The sequence below is a fragment of the Haemaphysalis longicornis genome, unplaced genomic scaffold (genome assembly GCF_048455015.1).
Source record: "Haemaphysalis longicornis isolate Haplotype H1 unplaced genomic scaffold, Haemaphysalis longicornis Haplotype H1 scaffold_4, whole genome shotgun sequence".
Classification (NCBI taxonomy): Eukaryota; Metazoa; Arthropoda; class Arachnida; order Ixodida; family Ixodidae; genus Haemaphysalis; species Haemaphysalis longicornis.
Window position 1 is genome coordinate 61,588,335 of NW_027526361.1, and position 14,773 is coordinate 61,603,107.

The 14,773-nt window shown below is 47.9% G+C and overlaps 1 protein-coding gene across 1 annotated transcript in view; it reads left to right on the forward strand.

Moving 5' to 3' along the window:
• The window catches only part of LOC144179768 (uncharacterized), a 567,716-nt gene that overhangs the window by 381,392 nt on the left and 171,551 nt on the right, over positions 1–14,773 (forward strand).

Below are 14,773 nucleotides of genomic sequence, written 5' to 3' on the forward strand. Positions count from 1 at the left end.
GACGCGAGCTCTCGTCATTACCGTCATACGCGGCCGGCGAGGGAAAAGGAACGCTATAGTTCTGGCGCCGTCCAGATGGCTTTAAGATGGCCGCGGCATTTCGCGATCCCCGCGATTACGAAATCGACAGAGCGGCGCCGTTCGTGGAATTTAATGTAGTTAGCCACCGCCCCGCTCCCTTTATGTAAAGGCTCGCGACTGCTCTGGCGGTTCCTAGAAACGTTTAAAGCGTTAGCTTCGCCGAGTTGCACTCGACGAGCCGAATGGTTGCGTGGCGCTGCCGTGGGGGCGAGCGTTTAAATTGGCCTCCGGGACATCGTAGGGGGTTTGGGTTCCTGCCTCGCTGCCCTGACGAACGTCATTCGAGGGGAAAGAGAGGGGGTAGAGAGAGAGAGAGAGAGAGAGAGAGAGAGAGAGAGAGAGGTGGGGGGAGGGCAGGAGAGGGGATTAAAAAAATGAGAGAGGGAGGCTAATGCTAAATGAAGTCATACTACTATGTAGACTGTCGTCATATTATAAGTCTATTTGAAATCGAAAGATTCAAATTCAATGTTTTTTTTTTTTTTGCTTTTTTACCCGATATATCTTGGTAGTACGGGAAGTGTATGTGATTGTATGAGCCCATTTAATGAAGTGAGATGATCCGTTGTAGTCCGGCTGAAAAGAGGGAACCACTGAAAAGCTCTATGTAAGGCTGACAGTCTCTATGGCCTCACGTTAATTGGCCGTATGGCATCGGCATGGCCGGTGCGGAGATTGGGCTGCAAATTAGTGCCCGTTTTACAAGGCGCAAGGCTAGTACTTTTTCTACAGGCTAGGTTCGCAAAGCCCAGCTCAACTGTTTGTGCTGGCCAGTGACACGGTTACGGAGTCGATGCAGTTAGCACAGCTTTGTGTTTTCTCGGTCTAGCGGAGTTCCGGCCGGGGCTGGTAATGTACACCGTTGTTACAGGGGGAAATCTCGATGAGCCTTCTGCTAGTTTTGTAAACTGTGCGAGTAACTTGAAACAACCACTGATAGCTTTTGATTGTCACTAACACATCTAGAGGAAAAGAGTTGGTCAGAGGAAAGGCACGAGCAGCGACGACCCGTGGAGGGATCGAATGTCCTTGTTACAGGGCATTGCCGGAGTCCGGATTTAGTATGAAGGGTAGTCCTTCTAAGCTTGCAGGGGATTTTCGTTACGCTGTTATGCCGCTTTCGTAACTAGAAGGTGGATTTCCCTGATTGATTTGATTGATTGTAGGGTTTAACGCGCCGACGCAACGCAGGCGATGAGGCGCGCCGTAGTGGAGGGCTCCGGATTAATTTTGACCACCTGGGGATCTTTAACGTGCGCCGAAATCTCGCACACACGGGCGTTTTTGCTTTTCGCCTCCATCAGAAAAGCGGTCGCCGCGGCCGGAAATCGAACCCGCGACCTCGTGCTCAGCAGCGCAACGCCTTAGCCACTGAGCCACCGCGGCGGGTAGGTGGATTTCCCCACTTTTCTCATTCACCTAGGGGGAGTTTATGTGGTTTAATTCTTTCGTTTCTTATCCTTTACGGGAAAAGCGGGGAAATTCGTGGTGATAAATTGGAAACATGTAAACAGCGTGACCTGAATCATAGGCTATGTAGGTCCTGCGTCCTTAATTTAGCGTATGAGGCATGATGGTCCCGTTTGAGAACGACTGAGCGCCCGCCCGGTGGTCTCGGAAGTAGCTGCTGCGTCACAGTGGGCTTTGGGCGTGTGCTTGGTTTCACGAATTGCTTTTCCTAGCCGCGGTGCGGTTTCGAAGGGATGACTCCAGGGAATAGGGTCTTCCATTATATTTTTCTTGCGTATTTTTCTTGCTTTAAGGGGAAAGGCGCCTCGTGTACATTTCTGAGCAACTACCGATGTTGTCATTCCAAAAATCATGGGGGATGCTGAGAAGTTTTGAAGAATGTGAATCCGTAGTTGGGTCTTCTGTTGGTTTGCGGTTGAACTTTCAGTTCAACTTTGCGGTTGCGCCCGCTGTTACTTGACCAACCCCCTGGACAGCACCTTCCGAAGCTCGTTCCGATTTCTCGCCATCGCCTGGAGCCTCCTGCCCCCGTTGGTACCTTCGCCTGTCTAGGCGGGTCGTACTACACCGCGTATACGGCAGCGGCCTGCTTTCCTCCGGCGCTGCTGTTTTCTTGTCCGGGCGCGTGCTTGCTGTTATTTTCTGCGGAATTCTATGTATCCCACAATGATTTCCTGTACTGCCACTGCACACGTTCAATGAAATATTGAGGTCCAAGGCTTGTGCCTTAAAGAAAAAAAAAAGAGAAGAGAGCAAGCTGAGAATAGAGAAGCAGTTCTGTGGAGGGGCGAACTGCAGGGCGGCTCTTGCGTCAATTGCTTCGCTGTCGGCGGATGCCGAACAGGTCGTTAGGAGACGAGTGCATTGTCGGGAACGTGACACATTTCGCCCAAGTTTCTCGCTCCCTTCTTCTCTCGCTTCCCTTAACGCCTACCTGCGTCGGGCTGGCGCAATAAATTTCCGGGCCGGTCGGTAGCTCCGGGAGGAAAGGCCGATTGGGAACAAAGCATGGAGGCGTCTGAGCAGTGAACATAACGGCCGGGTCACGTAGCCGACAATGACAAACAGAAACTGCCGCCGAGAGGGTAGAAGTAGGTCGAGCGAATTTGCCCCGCTCCCTTATTCGGTGCTGCTTTTTCCGCAAGATTAAGATGTCGGCCAAAAGAAAGGATTCTTCCTGTTCCCGATTCCTCGTCCCCCGTCCCGTCTTTTGCCTCTCGCCGGCGTAATTGGATTTGGCGCCGCTACACCTTCTTTGCCTTCGCTCAGTGTACGGGCGGCTCCGTTTGGGGACGTTCATGCGCGTACATAGATGGCTGTCCCGATCCCGTGTGTTTCCTCCCGTTGCAAAGGAACCGGGCTGAGAGATCGAAAATTGCTAAGAAAGCGGGGATGCGATTTCTGTTAGTCGGGTCCTTCTTTCATCCGCCCGCTGCAACGTCAGCAGGTTTCTGTCCGGGTTGGAGGCCTAAAGGGACTCCACGTAGGCGCTTCGTCTTGCGCACCAAGCACCTCAACATAGGCGCACTGCGCGCCCGCAACATGCCAAGCTCACCGTGCATCTCACGAAGGGAAGGCCCGGAGGTTTTTATCTTCCGTCAGATGGGCTCAAACGCATCTCAGTTTCGTGGTGTGAATATCGGCGCCCAGTTGCGTGAACGGAATCTCTGTGTGGCGCGCATTCGCCTCCAGAAATGGGAACAGATTTTGTAGCGTGAGCTACACTAGCCGAGCTTGAGCAGTTTCGCGTGGCTCCTGGAGAGCCGTGCTGCGCATGCGCGAGGGGAGCAGTGGCGTTTCACGGCGCACAGCTGGCGCGCTGGAGTTGCCCCCACCTTGACTGGATTAGATTGGATTGGAAATCGTTTTAGCAGGAGTAAGCATGATAATCAGCTAATCCTAAACAACCAGGAAACCTAAGAATAACCAGATGAACCTTAGCTCACGCTACGTATATCCTGGCATAGCCCAGCTAAGTCACTGCTAATTTTTTTTACATTTGTTTGGGGGAGAATCAGGGTAGGCTTGATCTGTTGTAGCATCGATCCGGCCCTGCCTCACCTGAGGTGCAGAAGGGCACAGAAAGCAAACGCTTACAAATCGTAATTGCAAAAACTGCCTACCCTACCTAGCAGAACCCCTCTCCACATTTTCTAGTGCTTGTTTAGCCGCCAGGACGCTTTTATGTCTTCTTTTGTCCCTAAAACAACGAAAATACGCGCGAGTGAGGTTTTCAATTACTTTCGGAATGCCTTCTCTTTCTTTCGAAACAGCTCTTTTACCATTCAAATTTGTTGCCCATTAAAGTTCGTGTAGAAATCCGTTATTAAAAGTTATCGAGAGAAAACCTCGAGTATGCCAAGCAAGTAACGACGCCGATGGCAGAAGCGAAGTCTGTTCGCATTTATCGCTTCGTTGAACGAAAATTGGCTTCTCGCGTTACCGGAAATAAATGGACAAAGTACGATCGTTAATCGTTTCGCTATGCACCTTCGCTTCTTTAGCAGCCTTTATTTTTTCGGCTCTCGTTCCGAAGTTGCGTTTGTTTTTGTGGGTTTGTCTCCCTAGTGAAAAAAAAAAAGAACGAGTGGGACAAACCAAGCTCAGTTCCTATCTGAGCGCAGATAAATTGTATCCAACTCCGTACTTTTTTTTTTATAACCCACTAAATTCTTTTTCCTTCTTTGCTTCCGAGTTCCTCACGCACATACCAGGGGGATCAATTAATCTTACAATAGGTAAGCTAGATTTATGCGCGTCTTGTATTTTGGACTCGTGTATAACTTCGACAGCGGCGCTGTTAATGCTTGAGCTCTGTCCGTGGGCATCTATGACAGAATTCCCTCAGAGAAGTGTGAGGGCAAGGAGCCCACGAGCAGGTTTTGGGAGTGCGTGCCTCAAGGGAAAGAAAATGTGGTTAGGGAGGTTCCGCGAATCGAACCCTGTACCTTTACGCTGTGAAACCGGCAACCTAACCACGGTGCCACCCCAAAGGCCCGAGAGGGTACGGGGTTAGCGGCGGCGGGGAACAATAAAACGTACAACCAATTGCAAAAAAAAAATCCTTCCCCGTGGTCAGATCGATCCTGGGCCCCTCGCGTTAGAAAAGCGGAGTCTATTTGATTGCGCAGTCATCGCATTCGGGGCGTACATCATTTCCTTTGGTTTCGTAGCGCGGGCGCTGGCTTTGGACTTTGGTAGTTTGGGATTTGGACTTTAGGAGGGTGGATTGTGGACTTTTAATTGACTCAGTTTGCGTGGAGAAAGCTTCGCTTTTTAGCCATCTTTCTTTCATGAAGGGGACAGACCCAAGAATAGCCAAGGTTAAGCTACTGAAGACTACCAGCTGCGCTGTTTCCTCAGTCTTCGCATCTCAATTGCTATGATGGCCTGTTTTTTTTTGTTGTTGTTGTTGTTGTTGGTTTTGTTGTTGTTGTTGAACACCAATTATGGTGCGTCAGCAGGCTCGCATCGGGGCGGGTTGTGTAAAGCGTCTCTGGTACTCGGTGCGTGCCGTAAGAAAAACAACGTGGTCGGTCGGTGGTCCCAGTCGCACGCGATGGGCCCGGAGGTCAATCACCCCGCTCAAGGGAAGCCGCCCCAGTAATTCCCTTTTTGCAGCGTCAGTTCCTCCGCACTTGGCGTGGTTCGTTAAATGTTTCGGAGTTGTAAAAGCCCTTGTTACGCGTTTCTCTCCGACTATCGGCGCAGCTGCCTGGAAGTTCGGTGCAACGCTGTTTGCATGCACTCGTAGCTGTGGCTTTTACTCCGGCACGCTCGCTTTTTTTTACAGTACAAATGGGTGTTACCGTGTATGGAAAGGCTGTTTTAAAGACGATTGTCTTTCTTGGGCTACTTAAACGCAGAAATTTTGGTCTGTCTGTATGTATGTCGGTCTGTCTGTGACCCGATTCAGCCACCGTGCCAAAGTGAAACAAAAGCTGCGCAATAGTCTTATATACCCACAGGCAAATCCGAACGTGTTAGTCCTGTGTCAATGTTCATACTTTTCAACGTTGTTCAACAAGAACACGAAATTACGCAGACATGAGGCAGAAAATCAATACATAAGGGATATTTGCAGTGTTCCTTTATTTAAAAAGAATTATGGGTGCTTGGTTTTTACGATAGCAAATGAAATACTACATCAACTGCAGAAAACCGTCGCCTGCTGTTGCCCGCGCTCCTGGCGGATTTTAAGAAATCATGCGGAGACAGCAACAAAAGGTTCCACTAGTTAGTTTCTACGTTCCGCTTGGAACGCTCGTGAAGTACGGCAACGTGGTTCTATAAACGTTGTAGTAAGGTGACTCGATTCCCACGCGTCTCCGCCGCACGGCAGGGCGGCATCGAGGCACCCGGCCTGGAGCAGTAGAACGCGGTAAATTTAAATTGACTGGAGCAAACTTCTAGCCTGTTATATTATGAGGAAGGAGACGTGAGAGGTACAGCATGAGAGGTGAGCGGGAAAGAGAAGGGAGTCATTTACTTGGCTGCGCCTCCAGTCGACTATCGTCTTGCGTCGAATTTGCAACGATAGGGGCAGGTACGCGGCCATTTTTAGGTAAAGAAGGAAGCCTGCTTTTGGCGCCGTGTTCCGACGTCTCCCTGCTCGGTTTTTCTTAATCATTTTTCAAATTCTAAATATACGACCGGCATAGGGGACCGTGAGTTTCAAGTCATTATCGTGAAGCTCTCTCCGTGGGCGCGGAACATGGGTTTTGGTTCGTTAGAAAGCGGATTAATTCGCGTGGTGGCAGTGAACCTTGCTGTTTCCGCGCGCAACGTTTTGATTGGTAACCGGAGAACGGGCTCTATTAAAACTTTTCTCGTTCCAGGTCTCCTCAAGGGCTATTTTGGAGTGTACGCTCTATTTTGATCGATTGTATTTTGTTTTTCTTCTCCTCGTTGAGACTAGATGTAGGTAAACCGGGTCATGATCCGTGAACTTTGCTGAAGTAGAGCTCATAGCAACGTTCGACGCGCACGTGGCCATATTTTTGTTTCTATTTTTGGAAACCGATTCTGTTCGCATGCGTGGCGACGAGCTCGTATGTCCTTGTTTTAATGAATTGGCTGCCGTTTCTGACTTGTTCCGCAAGCAATTTTTAGCGGTAATGAGTCCCCGCGAGTAGCAGAATCGTCCGTTTTAATCATCTTCGTGCATGAATATTTGTATACACCGTGTTTCAGGGAAGACTTCGAGGATATTAAAAAATAGGCTTTCGATGGTAAAAGTGGTTTTGTCGTACATGTGATGTGTACAGCTCCGAGTGACGCCAACACGGCGACATCGCTCTGCGGCGCTTGGCAGCCGCCGGGATCCAGATGCGCGCGTCCAGAGGCCTGCTGTTCGCAGCCCATAGTTCCGCACGCGGTTCCAGTTTCGCATATCTACTGATGGATATCGGGTTGATTGATGACCCTCTACAATTTTCACATTACGACCAGACACTTAACAGCATTATTTTAAAAGGTAATTAAATTAAATAGCATTGGGAACCCGTCTTATAGCGCCTGTCACGGCTTCTGATCTCTTAGCGCAAGAAAACCACTTGCACCTTCGAAAGGATATTTTTTTAACATGAAAGTTTCGTTCCGGGATTCACGAATATTTCACTTACGTGACGCCAGTACAACGGAGCAAGCGGCCTGTAAAGGGTGCACCCCTGCACCCAGGATCTTCTTGCGGGGAAGCAATCTTTAGTACTACAGAGTACGCTACCCTTCGGGTTGCTCTTTTTCGGGTTTTATATTATAACGCGAAAGTGTTTTATGCCGGAACACACCAATATTTCACTGACGTCATATCCGTCACGGAAATGACGCCAGTACACCGTTGCCGAAGCGACCCGGCAGCAGGACGCCGCTCGCCAAGCACACACACAAGACAGCCGCCGACCAGCAAATCATGCTCAGCTGCAGATTTTGCTGCACATTTCACTTTCGTGTTTTGCCGATTCCTATGAGAGGAATCAACAACAGTTATTTTTAATCTCCTTTAAGCCTTCCCTGAACCACCCCTTATGCACTTTCGCTCGTTTCTGTCGTCAAAAGCGTCCCCGCGCAGCACTTTCGGGTGCAACTTGTAGCTATCTACTTTGCATGGTCTAACTCGCTTTCTTTGAACGGAGGCCGAGGTCATGTTCTGTAAATCCAGCGGCTGTCGGTTATAGGTTAGTTCTATACCTAAGTTCTGTGCGCCTTAAAGGAGCCATGAAGAGAAAACACAAGTTGGATCATTCAAAAGATTGCCTCGTTAGAATCATACTGACAACACTTTTAACGTAAACTTAACTAAAATAAGCTGCATGATATAGGAAAAAAGGGAATTGCCATGCTACTGGCAAGGTCATTTCCAGCACTAGAACATATGACGTAGTATGCACAATCGTGTGATTGGCTGAGTTAGGGAAAGCCAGAGCAAGTTAGGCAGTGCTTATAAGCTTGCAGAACGAGCTGTTTTCGCTTAAGTGTAATGCATATTCATTTTATAGCAGTAAAAATGGTGGAGTGAAACAAGGGAAGTTTTCGGAGATACACGTAAACATGAAAGCCCGAGTGCGTACTGCTGTTAGTACTGCGCGCACTGTGCTTATTACAGCTGCACAGCATTCCGCCGCTTTTGGGTTGTCTCACACGACACTGGCCGATTGGCGTAAGCCTCATCATCTTACGTGACCATATTTGTCGAACATACCCTTTGTCTCACGAAACGATCACTACCTACCGTAAAAAAACAAAAACAAAACAAAAACAAGCCAGCTGCAAATACTGTCAAAAACAAAGCAAATGCGGACAAGGGTGTGGGGCAGTATGGTTGCGCCATCTAGGAGGACTGACAGTAAACAAGTGTCCGCAGTCCGCTGCTGACTGAACAGTGTACTGGAAGTTCGCTTGGAGGCCCGTCCATTTGGCGTCATGGCAGACGTCATGGAACAGGCGATTTGGCGGGAGAATCAAAATTTTAACTTAATCAGTGAACTATGCATCACTTGTTTCCGGAAAAGCACTGGGGGCACTATAAAACACGAAATCTTTCGAATAAAAGAAACTTGTATTTTGTCTGCATGGCCCCTTTAAGCTCGGTGACCGCTATGTTGCGGCATGCGTTACCAGCGGTTCTATTTCTAAACGATGTTCTCTCTCTTTCGAGGTACTACGTTCGTCGTTTAAATAATAAACAGGCAACGGCAGTGCTGTTCGAAAATAGCTTACTAGCGCATTTACATCTCGGAGCAACCACTTTGTCGTTTTTTTTTTTTTTTTCCAGTCGAAGCGAACGAAGTTAGTGCTCTCGTTTTGTCCGCAGCTGGCGTTCTTAGCCGTCGCTCACAGCCAAACAGCGCGTTCCCGTTTATTCTTCATGTGGGCAAGAGTTGAAATACCTCGTTGTCGATTCCCTTGTACGCCGCTATGGTATGTCGTTCCGCTGACATATATTACGTGTCGACACCGTCTGTATTAAAAGCGGAGCTGTTGTACAAGCCGTATGTTCGCCGTTGCAGGAAAAAAATGTCAAGAAAATGCCGAGCGCTCGTGAGCGCGTGCGTCGAGGTGACCGCTGAGCGTTCTCGACATGCGCAATGGCTTTAGCAAAAAAAAAAAAAAAAGAAAACCCTCCATTGATAATGCTAGAGATGAAAAAACACCTTCCTTGGGAGAGGTCACCGCGGCCGCTGCATTCTCTAGAATCCATTATGGATAATTTGAGACATGGCTACGAGTGTGCCACTCCTTCCCGAGACGACTTGCAGATCCCGCCACCGCTGCCTCGAGTCGATGACGAAGAGCTGGTGGGAGTCTACAATGCTGAGGATGACTTTGCGTACACCATTCGCCGTGAAGACGACGACGACCTCTTCGATGCATATGACGACGATTACAAGCACCGCAAATATGTGCCAATAGACAGCGATACTGCAACTTAACTCTGTGATAGGTAATTCTCATCTACAGCAGCTTCGCTATTCAAGTCTTGTGCGTGCGTGCAAGCTTCCCTGATTTTTTTTTTTTTTTTTTGACCGTATAGGGTTGACTATGGGCAAACGTCTTTTAGCGGCTAGTCGGCGCAAATGAAAGCTGTAGTGCTTAAATTTTTTTATTCGTTCACGCGCCTGTTTGCAGATTAGTTGAAGTAAATCAGGTTGGACCGGTTTATTCCGTTACCCGCTTGCACTTGCTAAATTAAAGAATGGCTTCTCGCGTCGCATTGTCCCAGGCCGCGGTTCTCGCGTGCCGGCGGCCTTGTTCGTTGAACTTACTTTTTAGAACCGCGTTTTAAGGCTGCGACACTTGAAGGCGGACTCATCTCGTCTTTTGCGGAATTGAAAAGACGCCCCCTCGCTTCCCGTCCAACCCGGCGGTGCTGAATAAAAGCGGCGGGCTTTATGGCGGAGCGATTGGGGCTTCGAGTGGTCCCTCCTTGACTTGTTTGTCGTGCACAGCGTATACCAACCGGGGTGCAACCTCCGTTCGCTCGATTGCTGCCACGTGCCTCGCAACGAAGGCGGCAGGAGTACGTCGAACTCTGGTTCGGTTCGCGACGGCGTTCGACGGATCAACGATCTCGAGGACCCGTTCAACGCGGCTCGTATGTTTCTATGGGCGCGCCGTTTTGCCTGAATGGGAACCCTTTGGAGCCTGATTGGTTCCAGCGGCTGTTTCTTTTATTTTTTTCGCGTTGCTTCTTTTTTTTTTTTTCTTAATAAAAGGGGCGTATGTTTATGGCTTCTCAGTCTTCCGCCCTCAAGGTGCGCGTGATGGTATTGGGACAGAAACCGGAAGGGCCGTCGCTCCCGCGAATGGCTCATTTATTATGCTTTAGGGTTCGATTGAACCCTGCTTCAAGCTGTCATATCTTGTATTTGTATCGTATGTGGCAGCGCAAAATGTTTTAGTGGTTGATGAACGCTGTTTTCTTGGGATTGCCGGGTTGTCTTGTTTGTAGCCTTAACTTCAAATTTAAATGTGCACGTCCCTCGTGGATATTCGGCGCCTGTTAAAAAAAGGTAACGTTCTTGCGTCCTTGTTTTCAAGAAACACTGAAGACAGGTGGAAAACGTGAGCACTGTGCTTCTCACTTTGCCAGGCTAGTCATGCGTGGAGGGAGACGCAATAGCTACCACAATAAGTTGTAATTGCCTACCCTGTTTTTCTTTTTTTTTAGTGACGTCCGGTATGGAAGTCGCTTAATAATTGTGGTGTGAGTGGTAATTAAGGTCTGTGATGAGCGTTGAGATCGAAAGTTGAGATCAAAGAACTAGCATCTAATGAGTTTCCAAACCGGTTTGACACCATTTCAGTATATTGGTGGCGAGACTGCAAAGAGTTGCTAGAGTACTGTTTCATTTTCCAACATTTTAAACACACCGGGACTACACACCGCTGCTTCTTGGGCAAATGAGACATTTCTTGAGTTTAAATAGGAAACAACTCCAGGAACACCGCAGGGCTCGATATTCATTTCAGATTCATTTTAAAGGATAGTTTCCGTTGTTGGCGAGTTGCGTCTCGTATATGTATATACGAGCGTATCGATTCCTATTACTGCTCCTCCAGAGCGTTGTGCGAAACACGCAGGAAAAGAATGATAAACCTTTCGACCGATCATTCACCCTGATTCGTTGCGATTTTGAAAGATTTCAACCTCTAACCACTTCAAATGACTAACATGTGGGTGGTGAGGCCCGACCATAAGGGACCGAAATGGGCGCGTACTGTCGCGCTCACTATGACCTACTGTGTTTATTAGTATTCAGCCCTTTGTACAACATTTGTCTGGTACCCGGGGTTAAAGACCAAGTAAGCATTAGGAGCACAACGTGCTAATGAATCAAGCCTTATACTAGCGTACACGCCCACAGTCATTTTCTTGACGATGCAATCGTCTGAAAACTTATAAGCAGCTGTGTAGGTCATATTGAGCGCGATAGCACGGGCGGTGCACGTGTATTTTGTTAAACCACACGGCGGGGGTGTTTTGTTACGCTAATTTAGGACGAACGTGCTGACGTAGCGAGCGAGGCAGCCGTAGCAGCCACTTCTGCCGCTGGGAGAGTTTGACATGATGTGTTTTCGTCGTTGTCCCTTGGGTACTGTCATTTGCAAGGCGATACTTACCGATAAGCCTAGTTCTGCATACATTACGCTAAGTATTAGACTCGGTATTCACAAAAAAAAAGCACACAAATGAGGAAAAAGTAAGCTTTCAGTAAAAAGCCAGAATCGAAAAAAAAAGTAATGGGTCCTCTCTGTGGAAAAGACGTCGAGTGCATAATATGTGAAAAGGAATACCTCAATTAGCGAATCAAAATCAAGGAATGGGGCTAGCAATTGAGACAACCCGCCATTTTTAGCTTGGTGCGCGTAGGTGTACTTATTCGCGCCCAATCCCCCTTGAAGGCATGGTATATGGATTAAGGTTGGCAAAGGCCTGACGCAGTTTTGTTTGTCAACACAAGGTTATTCTTGAGATCTATCCATTTGTTTATGCATTCTAACCAATCTCCCCTATGGCTGCTTGCCGTATATGTGGATCTTATCTTGGCACCAGATGAGCATGCATCTAGCACTGCCTCTAATTGTGTCGTAGCCTGTATGAAATGAGGTCAATTCTGCAAACCCACGTTGCGTTTTTCTCCCTACTGTACATCGCAGCAGCTTCACGAGACGTCTGCAATAATCCCCAGCGACTGTGCTTGCATATCAGCAATGGAGTTCTGGTCGAGGAGGTTGCAATTTTCGCTTAGTCAGTTGCACCCATACCTCGGCAAAGTTGGCGCGGCTCACTCAAACTCACTCACAATTTTTTTTTTCGAATCACCACTCACTCAAACTCAGACTCAATGCTTAGCAGCACATCTGCGCTCACTCAAACTCAAACTCACATTGAGCTCAAAACTCAGAACTCACTCGGACTCAAAACTCAAAATGTACTCAGAACTCAAAATGTACTCAAACTCAAAGTGTAATCAAAACTCAAAATGTACTCAAACTCAATTCGGACTCAAAACTCAAAATGTACTCAAAACTCAAAATGTACTGAAACTCAAAGTGTACTCAAACTCAAAATGGACTCAAAACTCAAAATGTACTCAAACTCAAAATGAACTCAAAACTCAAAATGGACTCAAAACTCAAAATGTACTCAAACTCAAAGTGAACTCAAACTCAAAATGGACTCAAAACTCAAAATGTACTCAAACTCAAAATGAACTCAAAACTCAAAATGGACTCAAAACTCAAAATGTACTCAAACTCAAAGTGAACTCAATACTCAAAATGTACTCAAACCTCAAAATGTACTCAAACTCAAACTGTACTCAAAACTCAAAATGTACTCAAAACTCAAAATGTACTCAAACTCAAAATGGACTCAAAACTCAAAATGTACTCAAAACTCAAAATGAACTCAGAACTCAAAATGGGCTGAGAACTCAAAATGAATTCAGAACTCACATGGCCTCACAGAGATTGAGACAGTCAGAGAGTGAGAGTGAGAGTTTGAGAGTGTGAGTTTGAGAGTGTGAGAGTGAGAGTGAGGGTGTGAGTGAGAGTGTGAGAGTGAGAGTGAGAGTGAGAGTGAGAGTGTGAGTGTGAGTGAGTGAGAGTGAGAGTGAGAGTGAGAGTGGGAGTGGGAGTGGGAGTGAGAGTGAGAGTGAGAGTGAGAGTGAGAGTGAGAGTGTGAGTGAGAGTGAGAGTGAGAGTGAGAGTGAGAGTGTGAGTGTGAGTGAGAGTGAGAGTGAGAGTGAGAGTGAGAGTTTGAGTTTGAGTTTGAGTGTGAGTGTGAGTGAGAGTGAGAGTGAGAGTGTGAGTGTGAGTGAGAGTGAGAGTGAGAGTGAGAGTGTGAGTGTGAGTGTGAGTGAGAGTGTGAGTGAGAGTGTGAGTGTGAGTGTGAGAGTGTGAGTGTGAGTGTGAGTGTGTGAGTGTGTGAGTGTGTGAGTGTGTGAGTGAGAGTGTGGCGCGAACCCGCCACCCTCAAGCACATCATGTGGGGGGAATGTGACAGTGCTGTGAGCGCAGGGGATGCGCAGTGCCTGGATGCGACATACCCCGAAGAAGTGGGAGCGTGGTTACGTTCCGAAGATCCAACAACACAACGCAGGGCCATCCAGCGGCTCGAGGAGGCTCTAGTGAAGCAGACGAGAAAGGGAACCTCTGCCCCGGTAAACGGGAGTAGAGGAGCCCGAGTACCTGACGCCTAGCCGGAGCCACAATCCTCGGGGTCTAAGCCCGGAACTATAGGGCGTATTAGCCATAGTTCAGACAGGGATCAACCGCGCCCTGCGTGGCCGGAGACTTCCCACATGCCGGATACCAAATAAATGTTATTTCTCTCTCTCTGAGTGTGAGTGTGAGTGTGAGTGAGAGTGAGAGTGAGAGTGAGAGTGAGAGTGTGAGTGTGAGTGTGAGTGAAAGTGAGAGTGAGAGTGAGAGTGTGAGTGTGAGTGTGAGTGAGAGAGAGTGTGAGTGTGAGTGTGAGTGAGAGTGAGAGTGAGAGTGAGAGTGAGAGTGTGAGTGTGAGTGTGAGTGTGAGTGAGAGTAAGAGTGAGAGTGAGAGTGAGAGTGTGAGTGTGAGTGTGAGTGAGAGTGAGAGTGAGAGTGAGAGTGTGAGTGTGAGTGAGAGTGAGAGTGAGAGTGAGAGTGTGAGTGTGAGTGTGAGTGAGAGTGAGAGTGAGAGTGCGAGAGTGAGAGTGAGTGTGAGAGTGTGAGTGAGAGTGTGTACCTTTTGCTGTATACCTTTTGCGATATCCTCATAATTATAACCAGAAAGCATTTTCATATTTGTCCCACGTGACCCCCTCGACGAGACCTTTAATTTGATACCCCACACACCCTAGCAGGGTCATATGGAATTCATACCAGTCAAACTAACCATGACTCATGACTGTAACCAGGACGCATTATTTAGGTGTCCGACATGATTCCCCTAACTGGAACCTTCAATTTGACGCCCCACATGCTTCAGCGGCCTCACCTTGAATTTAACCCCATCTATGACTCATAATGACCATCTCATGATTCGAACTACGAAGCCTTTTTTTATTTGTACCACGTGATTGCCCTCTTCAAGACCGTAAATTTGATACCCTACACTCCCTAGCGGGGTCACTTCGAATTTTACCCCAATATAAGACTCGCCATGACAATCTAATGGTTATAACCAGGAAGCATTTTTGTATTTCTCCCACGTGATTCGGCTCATCAAGACCATTGATTT